This window comes from Alligator mississippiensis, chromosome 2 (assembly GCF_030867095.1).
Source record: "Alligator mississippiensis isolate rAllMis1 chromosome 2, rAllMis1, whole genome shotgun sequence".
Classification (NCBI taxonomy): domain Eukaryota; kingdom Metazoa; phylum Chordata; order Crocodylia; family Alligatoridae; genus Alligator; species Alligator mississippiensis.
The window spans coordinates 49622053-49636362 of record NC_081825.1 but is presented as its reverse complement, the minus strand read 5'-3'; the positions used below and the strand labels follow the sequence as shown (position 1 = coordinate 49636362).

The window sequence follows — 14310 nt, the reverse complement described above, 5'->3', positions numbered from 1 at the left end:
TACATGTAGACATGCCCAGTATATCCTCTAGAGGTCAGTCCACCAACAGCTCTGTAACATACTAACATATAACAAGTTATATGCCAGCTTCTATAGAGCGAGAGAAAGCAGAGTAAAAGCTGTTATTCAGACCCTTTGATTTGCAAAGACAAGAATGAAAAAATACATTTACTAGGTGGTCATATTTTTATTATTATTTATACATTAGTGTCCTTAGTATTCATTTGCTTCGTAGATCAGGTTTACCTCCCACATAAAGGACAAATTATTCTGATTCTAAGACATTTAGTTAAAGGCATTGATAGCATTTGATGCAAGATTCATACAACCATGCCTCCTGCTCTGCCACACGTGTATGGTGTGCGGGCCGAGAGCGGTCCGAGGCTTTCGGGGGCGCGTGGCGGGCTGTGGCTAGCAGCCCTGGCACATGGGTTGGGGAATGCAGGCCGGCGGACTAGAATTAGGCACGGATGCGTAGCGGTTGATTAAAGATTATTTTACTTACACCGTAGATGGTCGCGGTGCAGGCAGGAGAAAACTTTGCTTAAGTTGCAGTTACAAAACTCGTACGAACAAGACCCGCAGAAAAACTCGAGCCTCTTGAAATAACTTGGAAAGAGCTCTGGATACACACACACATGAAGTTTGCTAGGCTCCGTGGAACAAGCGCGCAGGGAAGGGTTTGTCGAGGGATTAGGCGGCGACGGGGAGAGGCTAGAGGTTGATCAGGCCCCTATATCCTTCTTAAGGCACACGCTGGGTTTGTTAGGCTCCGCAGCGCTTAGAGTTCTTCACAAGATGTAAAGTCCTCCTTCTCCTCCTCCAGATGGTTGTGGAGTCCTCCCTTGCGGGGTTCTCCTTGGAGTTCTCCAACTTGGGCGGAAACCGCTCAAGCCTCTTATACAGCTAGCAAGCCAATCGCTAGCCACCACGTGGGAATAATTTAGAACTGGCCAATAGTGGGGAACAAATTTGCATGCGGGTGGCGGGAACTCCTTTGCACTGGGGTCTTCTCTTTGCAACTGAGAATTGCACCGTGCAAAGAAAGCTCCTCGTGGTGGGAAATAATTCTGCAGTGCCAAAGCACACACAAAATCATACCCTTGGGTTATGACATATGGCAGGAGGCTTGACTGTGGGATCCAACATCAGATTCTATCATGCCTTACTGCCGGTGCAGAGGGAGCCTAGGATGGCATGAAAGGGTGCCACAGCTGAGAGACGTGTCAGCTAAGACTCCCAGCCATGTCAGCACATGGTGCACCTCCACATCTGGGAGGCCCATCAGCTGATGGCACTCCTAGCCACGGGGTCATACCTATGCTACATATTCAAATTAAAGCTTGATAGAAAATAGGTATAAAGTTATTATACATTTTCCACCTCTAACTTTATAGCTGGATGGATCTTTTTATGATGTAATAATTAATTTGCAAATGTAACTGGTTTAAATTAATTGCACAATTAATGATGTAATTACAAAATATGTGTAACAGCCTAAAGTCTGTGGCTTTCCCAATGTTTTTGTATCTTCATCTGTGCTGCCCTTACTGAAGCCACTTATCTTTGCAAAGCCTCCTGCCTATGCTCATCCCCAAAGTTCTTCTCACAGCATACTTTTCATTGTACAAGTTAACACTGACACTGACAGTAACAACTTATTCCTCAAGCCCCTTTGGGAACAGCGCCTGTACTCATCTGAGGAGTCCAACAGCTCTGGAGCACCAGTGGAATATTATTCTTCTCCCACCACATTGTTGTTTTCATCCTCTCTGTTTCAAGTAAACTATGTTCTCTGTTTTTTCTTCCAAAGTAGCCTCGATGAAAAAGCTCTTCTTTTAGGATACCTAAGGCAATTAGGCTGGTAAGCAAGCCTATCAAAACCCAAGGAGTCAAAGCAGGATTTCTACCTCAGACCTGCTTTAAATTGTGTTTAGCTGTCCATTGGTCTTTGGGACCATTTGGCAAGCTTAGGAGCACTGAAAGCAAGCACTGAAACAGGAATGGCCTTGCACTCCACAATTCAAGCTACCTTTCCCATTATGCTGAAATCTATGGAAAGGTGTCACTGGTTGTGTAATATGCTCTAGCTCAGAAATTTGCCCATGTAAAACGAATATTCAGAAAATCAGTTAAGCAGCTCTGCGGCCCTGTGGCTTAGCTGCAAAAACAGGGGACTGAACTTAATGACCCTGGAGGTCTCCTCTAGTCTTAAATGGTTAAATTATACTCCTCATTTTAAACTGAGTTTTAAATTATAATATTAAAATTGGTTCTGATGTGTAAGACACTTACAGAGCATCTGATTTTAGAAACAGATATAAATCATAAATACCTGTGTGCTACTCTGGAACTTGAATGATTTCCTTTTTATATGCAAAAATGAATGTAATTGTTTTCTCTTTGCTGACCTCTTCTGTTTGACTTCTACCATCCCATGATTAGGTGTTTTTTTTTGTAACTGCATATTGTAGCTTACTGCATTTAGAGCATGAAGGCTTTTGGAACACACCACCGAAGAGCACGCTGCAAAAGAGAGTGTGGAGTGTGTGCTCATTCTTTTCCTGCACCCATTTCCCCCGTCCTCCAGGACCAAAACTGATTGAGAAACTGCATTTCATTACATAGTGGTGCAACCATCATTTTCAGAACAAAAAACTCATAAATAACTTATTACACAACGACGTTTCGGAAACAAACTCACTCAAAGTATTTCAGATAACTTCAAAAACAACCCGTACAAATATACTGAACCTATTACGGCCTGTATGTAGAAAGTCTCAATGAGATTTTTGGCACAAGCAACACAAATGTCCTTGCCCAGAAGTAAGGAGAATGAAAGAAGGAAACGTATGCAACGATTCACAGCATCTAGGAAGTGAAAAAAAAAATTCCTCTAGAGGAATCAGAACACGTTGGAGAGCATTGGAACCCTTTGGACCTGGCCCATGGACATGGGTTTCAGCAACATTCAGCAGCTGGGAACACCTTCTGTGAGCAGTCTCTTGGTAATGCAGCAGGAAGAAGGACAGATCATGGTCACTCTCCCCATCCTGCCATCCCAACATCAGTCATCCCAGCCTGCAGCCAGAAAAGGTTGCCTAACACTGCCTTAGAGCATGGGTGCAGGCTGGGAATCATTTTGAGATGCAGGCCTATATTCTTTTGTGGATCTGGGCCTCAGTCTCTTCACTGTTCTGCTCTGCATTAGTAAAACAGAAGTAGCAGTTCTAGTGTGTGTGTGTGTGGGGGGGGGGCGGGGGGGGGAAGGGGTTTTGTAACAATAAATGTGTTAAGATTATGAGGAGCTCAGATACTCTATAATGGGATGCCTGGGTTGAGATGAGTGGTTCTCAATCTTTATAGATGCAAGGCACGCCTGGATAGACTTGAGGCACCCCTCAGAATATGCCAGTTCTTAAGGCTTCCTTCATTTTTGACTACAGAAAAATAATGGAGCAGTTTTTTCTGTTGCAAAAACACTCAGAAAGAACACAACTATGGATTTTTATTTGAATTCTCTGGGTTTATCTTGTAAATCATGTTTACAAACCTAATGGTGCTAACATTATGTAGCACCCTCGCAGCACCCCTTAAAGGATCTTAACACACTCCAAGGTGTTGGGGCAGTCTCACTGAGAATCACTGCCATAGATAAGTGGCTCTGTTTAACCTGTCTCAGAGTATGTGCTAGCCTTGATAAACCAGTAGCTTCAGAACTCTGAGGCTCAACCACAGGAAATGCTAAATGCTTGTCATCATAAAAATGACTCTGAAACACGGGTGTAAAGAACGCTTCTGTAATCTCAGTTCCACACTTCTCTATTTCTGATGTACAAAATTCTCTACAATAATAGTGAAGGAACAACAAATTACAATGGACTTTGACTCCAAAATGAGGGCCGAGACAGAGAAGTACACTGATGTCATGTATTACGTGGCTATTTCTTAAGTTTAAAACTCCTCAGACCAAGCTATTTGATACACTTATCCCAAATGATGTTTCCTCCATCACAAAACACCCAATGACCACCCAACATAAAGGACTTTCTTGTATGCTGCAGGGCAGTGAAAGGGTGACAGTCTGAGGTCAGACGAAGCAGTGCTTCCAGTGTCCCAGTCAGCAAGACCGTAGAAGAAATGTTTCTATACCTGACAATGAAGAATGAGTCTCATAGCCTATAACATTGTCCCTGGCTCCAACCCAGGCATTGGACTGAAGATTCTCCTCTGCAGCCAATCAGATGTTGATTAAAGACTGGTCAACAACCACCCAGCCACCACTTCCAAAGATATAGATAAAATCTTGGCCCTGCTGAAACCTCCATTGACTACAATAGGACCAACATTTCATGTAGAGATCTCAAGAATCTACTTCAGACCAGGCATGTCTAACTGGTGACCTGTGGACTGCATGACGCCAGCAAGGGGTTAAGTTTCAGCCCCCAGGCTTCTTCTCAGCTACCAGTCCCCACATCACTCTGGCTGCAACACCAGGGACACTGGGCTCCCCCTCCCTCCTTCAGGGGGCAGAGTATTGTGGCACATGGTGCAGAGAGTGACTTGGGGCTGTGCAGAGTGCAGTGGTGGAAGTGTCCGTCTGCAGATGACGTGGTCCTTGCTAGTACAGCCGAAGAGGCATAGGACCCCCAGCCCACTACTGCTTTAGTCTCCCTCTGCAAAGACATCTAAAGTAAGAAAGATCATAAGCTGCAGAAGGTCCCTGATGGCAGTGGAAATGCGTGTGTGCATGCACACATGTCCTGCACTCTTTCCACTGAATAGCTCCCAAGCAGAGTAGGTGCTACCACAACTATACTCCACACCTAACCAGACTCAGTATCAACCAGCTCAGTGAGAACCCAGTTCATTCTGTGATAAGGAGCTACTGCAAACCTACACATCACATAACATAGGGCCATACCTAGATCCTATGTTCTAAAAGTTGGGGTTGAATTTTTAGCCTCAACCACATTCAACCTTAAATAGCCAACTCTATAGCTACACACATAGGTATGTTAAATATATTTCAATTTCCACATGGCTCTTAATCCGTTTCCCTCGATTTCCAATAAATCTCTCAAAGTTTACATTCTTAAGTCAAAAATCAGTGGCAGCAGCTTGAAATTTATAAGCAATGATGCAAAAATACTATAGCATATACTTGTGATGAAGGACAGCAAAAAAACCACACACAAAAACAAACAGGGCAACTATATTACAGCCAATGAAGTTTATATTAATCTAACCAAGAGCATCCAGTCACAGATGTTGGTTTTAATTTTTCTAGGTTTCTCAGGAAAAACACTACATAAAAAGAAGACTACTTAAAGTGTTTAAAATTGCTTTGTATAAGTCCTTTTAATAATAAGATGCTCATGGAGGCTGCTCAGAGACTGATGTCCAAAATAAGTTGCATAATAATCCTCTGCCAGGAGACTAAACCTAACAAATGCTTTGGAGTTCACTGGGCTTTTGCAATTCCTTTTATAGATGAATAATGCGAGCCTCACCAACTCCAGGCCCCAACTCTCTGGCAGATAGTTAGTGTTGACTATTTGACACCAGTGTGCTGCATCATATAATCCCTCTCAAATCAGATGAAGTACAACTCATAACAAAGTGTACTGTATTGTATATTATGTTGTATTACATACTATAGTGTATAGCATGCACACTGATGTATGTTTAAAATGCAGAATGCCTAAAAAAAAGCAGTTCTAGAGTGATGTTATCGGCATGATGTTCCAGGAATTATGCGAGAGAAGGATGTTTTGAGGGTGATATTTTTTATTAAATTGACAGCATGGTTGGAATAAAGTTAGATACGCTTTTGACTGTCTTGCATTCAAAAGCTTGTCTAACTTTATTCCAGACAGTCAAAAGCATATCTAACTTTATTCCAACCATGCAGTTGGTTCTAAAAAAAAAATATCACCCCCAAGAAAACCTTGCCTCTCATGTAAAAAGCAGTTTGGCAGAGTGAGCGTTTAGACAATAATTGAAATAAATACATCTCTTAAGAAATATTAATAAAAAACTGCAAACAAACTTGCCAAAAGGATATAATTGCTGCACACTGAACAGCAAAAGAACAGAAACAAGTGTTCTAGTTGTAAAAACCACACATTATATATAAAAAAAAAAGATGCTTGCCATCCATGTCCACTGTGAGACTAACCTGGCACAAGGAAAGCCAACGGAATTTTGTCATGGACTTCAATAAAGAGAAGGGTCAGATGTCTAATTAGTGAATTTTGTGCCCTGGGTAGGGATAAGGGCTGGGGCATGACGGTGTGTGTTGTGCCAAGCAACTAAAAGCACCTATGGGAGCAGGGGTACAAGTGGGGGCAAGCAAGGGAGGGCAACTGTTACTGGCTTCCTGCCTTGCAGGCACAGGGCCAGCTCCCTGCATACTGATGCAAGAACATTTAGCATGGAAATGCCTTTTTCTGTATGTTGTCTATCCAAGGGTTGCATGCTCAATACATATGGAGGGTCCAAGTGCAAGCCTTAGACTGTTTAGCAGTAGAAAATATACCTTTAAACAGTCTGAGGGTCTGCTTCACTAACCCTGGATGGAGACAAGAACGCTCTTGTTACCATCTATAACGAAATGCAATGTGCGACTGCCGGACAGAGCTTTATCACCAGGGATCCAAGTTTTCCATTCGCCATGGTGCAATATGGTAAAGCACAGGTTTTTTTCTTTTTAAGGAGCAAGGCATGGATTTTCTCTTTTTAAAGGGGAAGACAATGGATTTTTTTGTCTTTTTAAGAGGAAAAGCACAGATTTTCTCCTTTAAAAGAGAAAAATGTGGGAAATGGCAGATGTCCCCTTGTAGGCTGACAGAGTTCCAGCCTGCAAGGGACTGGCGGGAGCAAGAGGAGGGCAATCCAGCAGGGGCACCACGAGTGCGCGCGTGTACACATGCATGTGGTAGCCAGACAGCATGGAGAACAGCTCCCACAGCTCCCCAAAGGTAAATCTGGGGATGGGGGAAGCCCCCCTAGTGAGGGAGGGGAGAGGGAGTTGGGCAGGGCAGGGCTGGGGGTGCTGCCCAGGACTGGGGCAGAATGTGCGGCCACAGGGCCCAGGTGGGGAGCAGGACAGAGCTGCAGGCTCCATCACCGTGCACACTCCTGGGGGTGGAGGGAATGAGGGCCATGTGCCCCCCTGATTTATGTACCAGGCAGAGGCAGATGTGGACTGGCTGCTGCAGACCTCGGGCTCCCTACCCTGCTGCCCTCCCCCAAGGCCCTCAACAACCCAGCAGGGAGGGCTCAGTGCTGCTGCTAGGAGTCCCATGCCACTATATCAAGGCACACCCTGCCCATGTGGCAGCAGCGGCATGGAGTTGTGCCCCTCACTGCTGCCAGGTAGGCAGGGGGCACCTCATCATGGCAATGCAGGGCTCCCAGTGGTGGCACCGAGCCACCCCGCCCCACTCTGCCCTGTCACGCCAGGTCCCATCCGCCAGGCCACAGAAGTCCCTGGGGGGAGGGCAGTAGGGTGGGGAGCCCCAAGCCCGCATTGACCAGCCCACAGCCACCCCTGGCCACAAGCTCTGCTCCAGCCATGCCATGTGTGGGGGAGGGGGAGATAGGCTCCACAGCAGCCACCACCTCCCACAGGTGGCAGCTGGGCTCTGGTGCTGCTGGGGGCGGGGCAGGCAGGGAGCTGTGAACCCAGGTCTCTGGCCGTGTAGCCCTGGGGTCCCCTCAGGCAGGGCTGGGGGGGGGGGGGGGGGGGCGGGAAGTGGCAACAGTATGGACAACTGGAATATCAGGGTTGCTCAACACCAAAGCGGGGGGAGGGCACAGAAAGGGGAGGACAGACACAGCTGGGCCTACATCCTGGTGAGCAAAGGGGGCAAGGGAAGCTCTGATTTTCTATTATAAAAAACCCAAAATCAAGTGCCAAAATATAGAGCTATTTCAAATTTATTTTCTCATAGTGATTGAGACACAGGTAGGTTTCCCAATTGCTTTAACATTGTAAATATATCAATAAAACTTTGCATTTAACTGATACACACACAAACACACATATACACACACACACACACACACACACACACACACACAGTGGCATTTCATTTTAATCACGGAAAAACACATATTTGGGGTTTTTAAATCATAGAATGTGCGATTTTATCAGAGAATTTACAATTTTTAAACAGAGAAAACTAGGATCCCTGTAAATTATCACCAATTACTTAAGATCCACACAAATTTACACTGTTGACCGCATCTATGAATGAGCTTCTCCCTGATTATTGAATCGTCAAATAGGATAATGTTTACCTCACACGCACATAAACCACAAATAACACAGTTAAGCTTAATGGCTTTACATGGGTATTTAAGTAAAAGTAAAACAGGGCACAATTTATCCTACATCTAAACCAGCCTTAAGGCTTTATTAAGATTAATAATGATAAAGTGGATAATTTTCTACTTGCTATACCAAGCATGTCTGATAAAAAGAATCTAAACAGCTAAATGAAACAAATAATTTAATATAACAAAGAAAAATGACTCATGGGATTTGGAATCAGTCTCCTAAATTGAATAAAACTATGGAATTTTACTACTACATTTGTTTTGCATGAGACTCTTGGCAATTTTGTAACAACAGAGGACCATTACCCTGTGACAATACTCTATTAATTTATCATTATCTGGCTTCATTTCTTTTCCACTTCGCTCTAGTGCTCAAAAGGAGTGATAGGAAGAACTAAGGAGTTCTGTTTACCATCCCCTTCTAAAAAGGTTTGGCACAAAGAACTGCAGTACAGCAATGCTTCAGTTCACCATACCTCTCAATCCATCAAATCCTAAAAGTAGGACAGAAAAAAAATTCTTCAAAAACAAAACAAACAACTCTCCAAAAAGTTTTCATTGCTTTTTTGTCATGAATCTTCAATAACAGAGCTGCAATAATACTGTATTTGTGTATTATATATGCCATTGTGGGACCAAAATAAGGGACAGTGGGGAAGTCTGTATCCTAATATATGAGACTTCACTCTGATCTACAGGGAGCCTCTTGTTGAGTCACTATGTCCACTCAGTACCTGGCCGCTCTACTGTCTAAGAAGATTAACTTGAGATGGTGAATTTTCTACTGTGCCAAGCTGATTTCTTCAGTTTTTTATTATGTATGTCAAACAGAGATAACTATTTTTCCAAAAGCTTTGAATCGCTTCATTATCTGCAGTGGTTAAACCCAGAGCATAAAACCTTAAGGTTTCAGAAAATCTACTGCCTGCATATCTTATAGATTGTCCAACCAATGCTCCAGGCCAAGAGAAAAAAAACAGCTGGGGAAACCTTTAAAAACTATAGATCTTAGCAATATGTTTGAAATAGAGCAGTGGTGTCAAACATATAGCCCACAAGCTGGATCCAGCCCACAGAGCCACTCTATTTGGCCCACTGGTGTGGCCAGAGAGGGAGCAGCCTGATGCAGAATCTGGGGCCCTTGGGTTCTAGTGGACATGGCAATTAGCAGCAGGAGGGCAAGCAAGGTCACTTCGCCCATCTGAACTGATGCAACCCTGCCTCCCTAAATGCTGGTCCTTGCTGCATGCCCCGTACTGGATCTGGACCTGGAGCTGTAGGATAGGGCACAAGGTGGCAACAGCTCCAGACATGGCACGGGGTGAAGGCTAGAGCTCCTGCCATGTGCTCCAGGTTGAGCTGAAGCTGCTACTGCCACCATTGCCACTGCATGCTCTGAGTCAGAGCCAGAGGTACCTTCTCCATGTGCCCGGCGCCACAGCAGCTACTTCAACTCAAGCTCCAGCATTGGGCACGCGTGGCAGAAGCTAGAGTTGCTATGACATGTCCTGGGTCAGAGCTACAGCTACCATCTCCACCGCATGCTCCTGTTCAGAGCTGAAGCTGCTGCCACTGCGGCTTCCTCATGTCCCAGGCCTGGATCCAGCCTACAAGAAGCCCCACAGTTCATATCTTGCCCAGGGCACAAGATGAGTTTGATACCCCTAGAAGGGTATTTTAATCCTCTAGGTGGCCTCCCCATCTGTCTGCTCTTGTGTCCTCTGTTCACATATGTATAAGAAAACCTTTTAAAAGGAATGTACAGACAGAGTTTTAGTGATTCAAGGTGCTTGGCTTTGTGGCAGGTCTCCCAAGGAACTTGTCTCACCTAGTATGTGATCTCTGACATAGTTCAGTATTTGATGCAGCTGAGCCATCCTGTCATAGTGTCACAACAGAAAGGATTCTATACCACAATGCATCACTGGAGAAAGGCACTTCAGGAGGAGAGGAACATGACAATGAAATCCTAGCAAAGAATCAAAACATTACAGAGAATTGCTGGGTTTGATTACTTACCTAAGAATGTCTTTTCCTCTTCTGTAACAAGATGTTTTGGTAATATGATAAAGAGACTTCTACATCTAAATCCCCAATTAAATTCCAAGAAAAATAAATTGCCCCCCTTTGCTACCCACAGGAGGATAAGATCCACTGGTTCTTACTTTATTCAGTGTTCAAGAAGCTAAGAGCTCTGCAACCCATTATCAAAATACCTTACCACAGAGCAGGAGCAACCTCACTTAGCCAAACTTATCTCTCTCTGCAAGAGAAGAAGAGAGAAAAGTCTGGTCCATTCAAAACTCTACTGCTACTATATTTATTATTGTCTGCTATGAGCCGATGACTATGCCAGCTAGCCCTTCAAAATGCTTTACCAACTAATTTCCATGGTCTCCTGTTCTCGCTTTCAAAATAATTCACAGTTCTGCTCCTCTATCTACCTGCTTGTCTCTTACCTCACAGCCCTCCTCACCCTCCCATTTCCTTGTCTGCTTCTACCTCAGCTGTCTCCTTGCCTTCATCCATTCAGGCTATCCTAATACGTAAAACACACTAATAAACTTATCATGAATTGGTCAGCAACATTGCTTCCTTCAAATCCCTTATCAAGACTCATCATTTTTAAGGCTTTTATTAACTGTCTAATTATGCATAGGCTGAGATATTTGTGTCATTTTATATAAAAACACTGTGTATAATATACATTATACCCAACAACAGATAGATGCACACATACACACAAAGCATGTATGTCAAATTTTCACACAAATTTACTAAATAATTCTATCAATGGTCTTGAATTCAAATGTTAACATTCTCTCATACAAGGTAGTGAGACAGTTTCAGGAGTGGTTTGAGAGAGACTGAATGCTCATGACTACATTCAAACTAGATTTACTGTCATTCAAGATGACAAAAGCATTTAGTCTGGGAGTTCCATCTACATCAGCTAGAACCTTTCCCAGAGTCATCAGCAGAGATGCAAGTGATGATGGATCATGTAGTTTACAAAAAGCCTGAAGGCTTTTTGCCCAATAAATACAGATCAGATGTCTCACTCTAATCAGTACAATATTTTGAAAGAAGTTTGAGAATAATGAGAAATAATATGGAAGATTAGTTTATTAAACCCCACTGTAAGTTTAAATTTATTAAATTATATGGCCCTGACTGGTGAAATTAAATTTCTCAATGTAGCCAAATTTTATTAGAATTCCAGAAAAAATAGTTTCTATACATTTATTCAGTGAGATTTAACTGCTAAACAACAGTTACATACCTGTATGAGACTAGAATTATTTTACAAGGGGTTTTTTAAATACCTCAGCTATATTGCTAAACAAACCTAGACTCCTGTATCTATTTTCTATAAACAACTACAGAGATTTTTTTTTCCATTTTAGGAACAAGAGAAGAAGCTGATCCTGCCAACCCAATCTAAATCTGGACCTATTGTTTGAGTTTTCATAACAAATGTTGCAGGGACTGAAAAAAAATCCTCAGAGAGCTAATGGACTGCAGCAGGAATCTCCTGGTCATACCTACCACACGTTTAACCTCTATTTTGCTTTTTTCTCTCTGAACAAAATGGAGATAAATTCTACCCTGCTACATGCAAATCTCTCTCTCTTTTCCTCGATGAACATATACAAAATCCAATAATATTCTCTCTCAGTGGAACCCAAGAAGCCATTGCATCTAATTGAAAGCAATACTAAATTCATTGTCAAGCACAGTCTGAGGAGGAAGCTTTTTACAAGGTGAGATGCCACCTGCCCAAAGAGTGAGAGACTACAGGTTCTAAACCCTACTCCAAAGAAGATTTAAACCCATACCTCCCTCTTCCCCAGAAAGTGCCCTAACCATCAGGATTTGGGCTAGACAGGGCTGTGAGACTCCTTCATACCTCCTCCTAAAGCCTGACTCCCTGACAAACCAAGAGTGAGATTCTTAGGTCCATAAGAACAAGCTGGTGAACAAGAAAAGCTGGTGAACAAGTTAAGAGGCTGTGACTTGGATGACTCCACAGTCAGGTGGGTGGAGAATTGGCTGGAGGGTCGCACCCAGAGAGTCGTGGTGGATGAGTCGGTTTCGACCTGGAAGGGTGTGGGCAGTGGGGTCCCGCAGGGCTCAGTCCTTGGACCGATACTCTTTAATGTCTTCATCAGTGACTTGGACGAGGGAGTGAAATGTACTCTGTCCAAGTTTGCAGATGACACAAAACTATGGGGAGAAGTGGACACGCCGGAGGGCAGGGAACAGCTGCAAGCAGACCTGGATAGGTTGGACAAGTGGGCAGAAAACAACAGAATGCAGTTCAACAAGGAGAAATGCAAAGTGCTGCACCTAGGGAGGAAAGATGTCCAGCACACCTACAGCCTAGGAAATGACCTGCCGGGTGGCACGGAAGTGGAAAGGGATCTTGGAGTTCTAGTGGACTCCAAGATGAACATGAGTCGGCAGTGTGACAAAGCCATCAAAAAAGCCAATGGCACTTTATCGTGCATCAGCAGATGCATGACGAATAGGTCCAAGGAGGTGATACTTCCCCTCTATCGGGCGCTGGTCAGACCGCAGTTGGAGTACTGCGTGAAATTCTGGGCGCCACACTTCAAGAAGGATGAGGATAACCTGGAGAGGGTCCAGAGAAGGGCCACTCATATGGTTAAGGGCCTGCAGACCAAGCCCTATGAGGAGAGACTAGAGAAACTGGACCTTTTCAGCCTCCGCAAGAGAAGGTTGAGAGGCGACCTTGTGGCTGCCTATAAGTTCATCACAGGGGCACAGAAGGGAATTGGTGAGTATTTATTCACCAAGGCGCCCCCGGGGGTTACAAGAAATAATGGCCACAAGCTAGCAGAGAGCAGATTTAGATTGGACATTAGGAAGAACTTCTTCACAGTTAGGGTGGCCAAGGTCTGGAACGGGCTCCCAAGGGAGGTGGTGCTCTCCCCTACCCTGGGGGTCTTCAAGAGGAGGTTAGATGAGTATCTAGCTGGGGTCATCTAGACCCAGCACTCTTTCCTGCTTATGCAGGGGGTTGGATGCAATGATCTATTGAGGTCCCTTCCGACCCTAACATCTATGAATCTATAAATCTATAAGCAAGAGGGAACCTGTAAACCAGTGGGGAGGGCACAACCCTGGGAATCCCTGCTCCCAATGCTCTTCATACATTTATTTTAAAACAGTCATAAACTGTTAAAGACAAACAATAAATACTAATTTAGGACTCACGAGTTTAGTGAGGCACCTAGACAGATTTTTAGAGCTATGGCACCTTTGACAGTCCATCAACAGGACACAGATGCACAAAAGATATTTAACTGCTTAACTCTCACTAAAAATCAATGGAAATTCCTCTAGATATTCTTGGGAGTCAGGCACCAGCATGCTTTTGGGGATTTGGACCTAGTGTCTAAAGATGGGTTCCCAAAAATTTTGCCCTCTAAAATCTTATGTTTTTCTTCCCTCTCTTTCTTATTCCAAACAGCTCCAGGAGTTTGATCAAGCAAGTGGAAAGGGCATTCTATTTTTCGCTCCATTAAATATAAGGAAATGTGTTTGGTATAATCAGTGTTGTTTATTGACCATAATCTTAATACCATAAACTAATATAATTAAATACATAAGCAAACTGTATTGTATACTTACCAGTTTCTTCCTATTCAAGTCTTAAAACACCTACTCCCAACTTTCATCACATTACGTGTGTAAATAGTGTATCCTGCATTTTTAATCCAACAGGGTTTTTTCACTTAAGTGCTGACGATGCATGTTGTATTTGACTGTTACTCTACCATAGCTGTCTTTACCTGGAAGGAGGTTAGCTATAACAGCTTCTGTAAGATGTGATCTGCAAGACTTATCTTGTTGCAGACCAGGTAGACAAACAGCTAAATCTCATATGAGGTACAGATGCAAATAGTCTCATCCTGTTCCCCCCGTCCCCCAAGTGCT

General features: G+C 43.7%; 1 protein-coding gene across 8 annotated transcripts in view; it reads right to left on the bottom strand.

Moving 5' to 3' along the window:
* The window catches only part of TBC1D1 (TBC1 domain family member 1), a 191676-nt gene that overhangs the window by 163245 nt on the left and 14121 nt on the right, over window positions 1-14310 (bottom strand). The window lies entirely within an intron of this gene.